Source organism: Tachypleus tridentatus, chromosome 13 (assembly GCF_004210375.1).
Source record: "Tachypleus tridentatus isolate NWPU-2018 chromosome 13, ASM421037v1, whole genome shotgun sequence".
In the NCBI taxonomy this organism is placed as follows: domain Eukaryota; kingdom Metazoa; phylum Arthropoda; class Merostomata; order Xiphosura; family Limulidae; genus Tachypleus; species Tachypleus tridentatus.
Genome location: NC_134837.1, coordinates 36,574,088 through 36,580,087, shown reverse-complemented (window position 1 = coordinate 36,580,087; position 6,000 = coordinate 36,574,088). Strand labels below are relative to the sequence as shown.

Below are 6,000 nucleotides of genomic sequence, written 5' to 3'. Positions count from 1 at the left end.
TATCGAAACCCCAGTTTATAGCGCCGTGAGATCGCAGACATATCGCTCTGCCACTGGAAGACCTATCATTAATAAAAAATTAGCCATTAACTTGTGTTATGCATTTTTGCTGGAACTTGGGCGAAAAGTTTAATATATAATTTTTTGAGATCATCTCTATTTTTCTTGTCCATCCTACCTGACGAGCTTTGTCATTAAACAAGTTGGTTGTTCAGACAGTGACGTAAGATTTGGAAAACCTTATTGCTAATATAATCACAATCCTTTCGTGCTGAATTTTAAACTTGCAAATCCAGAGAAAAAGTCTATTGTTTTATAGTGTTGGCCGATTTGCTACATTTAAACTACACATTACGGAATAATGTTTCGTCGTTTGAGCATTGGTGAGTGTGTGTTGTAAAAAACCACATCAGGGTATCCGTTGTGTTCACTGTCGGGGATGGAACTGCTAATTTTAGACTTGTGAATCCGTAGATTAGTACTGACTCTCCATTACTTATGAGCAAACTTATGAAATGGTTGTATTTACTTGAAACTTTTGCTCCCTTAATCATTGAAGTCTTACATTTTATATTCCTAGTTATGAAACTGTTATGTGTACTTTTAACAAATACATGAATTTATGTTTTAGAAACTATGAAGTCTATATATGCAAGTATTTAATTGACGTAATTTTGACGTATCTTGTCACTGTTATATGTTTTGTATTTTAAATATATTTAACTGTTCCATTTTCAAAATGCTCTACATTGTGCATGTAATATAAGATTTACATCAAATCTAATCACATAACGAGATATTTATCAAAGAAGCTTAAAAGCTTCCATTCAATAAATATGTTGGCAAGTAATTCCTGAAACTGATCGAATTTTGTATAGTAGTTTTTAATAATCAAACTAAGCACACATGAACCTGTTAAGACAAAAGAAAAGAAGATTATTTGCAGTACTTAGAAAACAAATATATGTGCATATACAATTGGGAAAAAGACATCTCAAAAATATATTTAAAATAAACTTAATTAAGCATTTCTTGGTATGCATTTTAGAGTATGCATATAATTCAGGAACATTTAAAGTTTAATATATAGCAAGAATTATTACAAATTAAAACTTAAGAATTTATATACGAGAAGACCTCTTGAAGTTCTTCAGTCGTTGTCCCTTCTGAATGTTGTTTCAATTCTTTTGATCCAGCTGTTATTCCCCAGTTATCGGGTTTTGAACAAGAAGCAGAAAACGGGCGTCCAGAAGAAGGGTTAATCTTCTCCCAATATGTACGACGAGCTCTGAAAAACAAAATGGGAGAAATAGTAACCACAGTATTATTTCCTAATTAAAGATAAGAAAAACTTCCTTAAAAATTCACAGATGGTTAAATAGAACAAGTTTCTCCTCACATTATCCATCTATACACTAAATCATTACCTTGCTCTAACCCAAGGTTTGGTATGCATCCTCAGCCCTTCACCCCACATGTCATGTTTCTCCGATGCTTTGGGTTTCTTCCCCCTTTCTTCTGCAAGTTCTTCTGAAATAGCACGGATGTGATATGGTTCAAAACCACAACATCCACCAATGTAACGGACTCCAAGATTATAGGCTTCCCTAGCAAAACGATGTATGTCCCACCTTGAACAAATCCTCGGTTCCAATGCTGAATATAAAGCCAACAGTAAATAACGTATTTTTGGAAATTTATCTTCTCTTATCTGAACTATGTAAATTTAATTATGAAACCTTCTCACAGTCTCCATTTTGGATAATAATTTACCATTTTAAAATATATATTTTACGACAATAACTTTAGATACTGCATCACAATACTTTCTTTAAATAAGAGCTTTGATTTGAAAATACGACGTAAAGTTGTAGATCATGAAGCTCCATGTCTTGCAATTAGGAATATCCGAATCATTGTCTATCAATGTGAATTTTTGGCAAAAAAGTCTTAATAACTAAATCAGTGCAGCATTATTTTAGCTAATGATATTACCGCAATCGTCTGCCATGTTACAAAATATCCTATTAGAGTTTGTTTTAATACAATGTATTACATTTGAAGAAGCTACAAATTATTTGTATTGCAGTCATTCTATAAAGAGAAATATAATTTCAAAAGTTCTTCCTATTAGTAAGTACATAATTAAAATTGAACTTTAAAATATACGTTTTGTTGTTATATATTTCGTATTAATATTGCAATTTTCCATACTCAGAACATACTGACTGCAATTTAAGACTTTAGAATTTCTAAAAGTTATGTTTCGAGTTTAGGTACAATCAACTTAACAAATGGAAATTCTGGAAGGTCAATAAAGCCCTGTTTTCCTGCATCAGGGTAAGAAATGCTGTAGGCTGACACATAAGGTAGGCTTTGAGTCCTTCAACATCCAGAGCTTTCTTCATAAGTTTCACAGATTCCAAGGATACAAATGGATCAAAGTGGCAATTTACTCCTATTACATCAGCACCTTCGTGATAAAAACGAGATTAGAAGCACATAAATATTGTAGTAATACAAAAAACACCCAAAACATTGTTGTGAAAAGTACAAGTACAAGTTTGAAAACTAACAAAGATTAATCAAAGCACATTATTTGACAAAACCTACACTATATAATGCTTAAGATTGTATAGAGCAAACTTAAGAAATGGGTTGAACATTATTTTACAAGACAAGACAAAAAAAAAAAAATTGACGAGTACCTGCTTTAACCAACTTTATTGCACACTCTCCACACGAGGTATGATGAAGGTCACCTTCAGGACCAATACACATGGTAGCTGCCACAGGTAACTTTGTCTCCTTGCAGACTTCAATAGCCCACACTATCTCTTCAACATGTTCAAAATACTGCAAAAGAAAGACTTGAGTAATTCTTTACAAGAAAAAAGTTTTGAATTGAAACCAATCAAAGCCCTTAATTTGTGTAAATGAATTTGTTAAATTTATATGGAACCAGTTTGTAAACACATTAAAATAGTAATCTTGGAGGAGAAATCTCATTCAGATTCATCCGACCACAAGAGTACATTTTGTAGAAACAAACCAAAGATCAAGTAGCATTTATTTTTGTACATATTTATCTAAACTTTAAAAAAAAAATGTAACAATGTATTACTCATTTGGAAACAGCATAGATAGGAGAAATTTAGTCATATTTATACCTTAAATGAGATTTCATCACAATGTTGTGTATGTATAGAACAATGTATCTAATAATATTCAATACGAAATATTAAGTTGGGTTTTTTATTTCAGTTACCCCATTCTCTTTATGCTTAGAAAGTTGAAAAGTTTCTGAATAACGCAACAGCTCAAGTTTTCTTATTAACGAAGAAATTCAGCACTAGAGAAATTCATAAGTGTACTATACCTCACAGATAAGAAAATCGACTCGATTTTCAGTGAACACTTTGACCTGTTTTCGAAATTCTTCCTGCACCTTCTCTTTATTCCTGCCCGACAGATAGGTTGGGGTTTGAGAAAGTCCACCAGCAACAAGGCAGTCACTTTCTTCTGCCACTTCTCGAGCAAGTTTGCATGCTGCTTTATTTATGTCACTCCCCTGAAAAGAAATACCAGAAGAATAGAGCTATAATTTTTCCCCCAACCAATATTTGATTCGAAACTTTTTCCTTGATTTTTTTCACTTACCCCATAACGCAAATTCTGGGGATGCAAAATTGTTACTCACTAAACATAACCCCAGTATACATCTTCTCTATTATTCATTGCTAACAACTTTTGTCAGGACTAGCTGAGATACACACAGGAAGACATCACCCTAGGAAAGGAAGAGGTGAGAAGATACTAAAAAGTCTTTAGTGAGTTTCGTTACTTTTGGGCAACACCCCACATGAGCCTGTCCTTTAGAAACTTAAACCTAAAGAAGGAAAAAGAAAATCATTCACTGGAGAAATCAAGTACACTCTTTGTTTGGAAGTTCTTGCACCTTCTTTCTCTAACATAATTAGAACTGCAAAGCTGGCAAAGTAAGTGAAATTGTTTTCAAGCAACAAATGTAAGTATCATGACCACACACTTACTGTGAATTTTGTTCCAGCTTCGTTTCCCCTGTTTGCTAGTTTATCATCACTGGCATAAAATGTGAAGGCTTGCATTACATCTGAACCAGCTCTTAGAAATTCTTTATGAAGTTGACGCACTACGAAACATAAAATATAAAATAAATATGAAATGTAAAAAGGAATAAGAATTAGCATTTTAATGGCAAGTATTCATAACGTTATAAACGTTCTCAAGATGCTAGTGGTTGAGAATAAGGCATCGTTGTTAAAGTTATTGGTATTATTATGAATATCCCTAAATTTTCTTACCAGCTTCTGGATTCTCAACACATGCTTCAGGTGTCGAAGGTCCTATTTTCACATAACCTCGTTTCTCCAAAGCAAACACAAATCCTCCATCACCAATGACCACTCCCTCTTCCAAACGTTGCAGTAATCCCTTCTTTATTAGTAAAAGAAGAAACTTGATTCAGTTGAAATTCAATAACTTTAATATAAAAGCTTTTGTTAAAGTCAAAGATATTAATTTCTGATCAAAGAAAGTTCCTTATTAATTACACCAAAATTATCAGTCATGTCAGTAATTTGATATTCCAATAATATGGAAGATACACGTATAAAACAAAAGGGTATATAATAGCTAAAATTCACTGACTTACAAGTGTTGTCCATAAACAGTTTTCATTGGCAACAGATAAGTTTCGAAACCACTGAAGAGATTTACTTTTTCTTAAATAACACAGTTGGTTTCAGCACAGATTAATTTCAAGTGTTATTACCCACATGTTTTATTAGGTAAATCCACAAATAATTTCGATTTTAAAATAAAATTTAAAATTAGGATTAAGGAGCGGATATAATTGGATAATTGGAACGGTAAAACAAGAAATTATAAATTCAGACTGTTTACAAATGTTAATATTTACATGCAGAAACTTTGATTCTACAAATCACGCCCCTATATACCTATTTCCCCCTATAAGCGTACATCTCCTTATGATAAACAGTTATTTTGTCAAGTGTTATCTAACACTAACAGATCACATATTCTTGCTATTATTAACAAAAACTCGTGAATGACAGAAGGAAACTGTATAATACGTTAACCACACTATTTCTCCAATAGTGCAGTTTTGTTTAAACTTAGATATTACAAGAATATTATAATTTTCTCCAAACGATTTGCAATTTATAAATATTACCTCTTCTTCAAACTTGGAAGCAATACGTTTAACTATTCTTTCTCCTAGAATATGTTCGCGCACACAATACTGTTAGTGAAAATACATGCAATGAAGTATGTATTAGCACTACAATAGAAACTGCAAACGAAGAACTGAATTCATTTATTACAGGCTGCTATTCTGACAGTTATAACTTATAATTGTGAAATACACATAAAACAAATGAAGTGAACGTATGAATACATGTCATTTTATAACAGTTCTTAGTTTCGACAGTAAATATCCTCAATTGTTAACAGCTTTATTAAAGTTCAAAGCTTTGCGATCTACTAAACTCGTTGTTTCCCTCCAAATTAATTTTTAATGGTTAAGTGAAACAAGTTCGCAATAAACATTGGTGGTTACTTACTTTGTTATCTTGAACAGGTCCCATTATATAAAATTTTTGGCGTCTTTCTTTTCTTCCTGTTCGTCTATTGGTTATTAATATTTCACACTCCCACTTCCTCCAACTTTGACGAGAGTGATATGGTGATGCTAAACGTTATTTATACCAGAGGAGGCAGTGATTGTCATGTGATTAACTATTCCCATTTTCAAGCATAGGTAAGGAATAATATTAGATAACCGTTCTTAGATAGGTAAAAGAAGTTAAATTTCATCATTGTTTTATTTAGGCTCCTGATATGAAATATAGTTTATCCGTACAATCATCTCCCATTACAGATACTAATTTCGGAATTATTTTTACGTATACCTCTTTACCTTAACCAAATGGACTC

The 6,000-nt window shown here is 32.2% G+C and overlaps 1 pseudogene across 1 annotated transcript; it reads right to left on the bottom strand.

Moving 5' to 3' along the window:
- Window positions 1-1,048: 1,048 nt before the first annotated feature.
- Window positions 1,049-5,785, bottom strand: LOC143238611 (betaine--homocysteine S-methyltransferase 1-like; annotated as a pseudogene). The gene is made up of 8 exons (XR_013020668.1): window positions 5,628-5,785; window positions 4,344-4,476; window positions 4,053-4,171; window positions 3,380-3,571; window positions 2,709-2,856; window positions 2,293-2,473; window positions 1,428-1,657; window positions 1,049-1,288 (listed from the first exon to the last, which is right to left on the bottom strand). The product of XR_013020668.1 is annotated as a betaine--homocysteine S-methyltransferase 1-like (transcript).
- Between the last annotated feature and the right edge of the window lie 215 nt (window positions 5,786-6,000).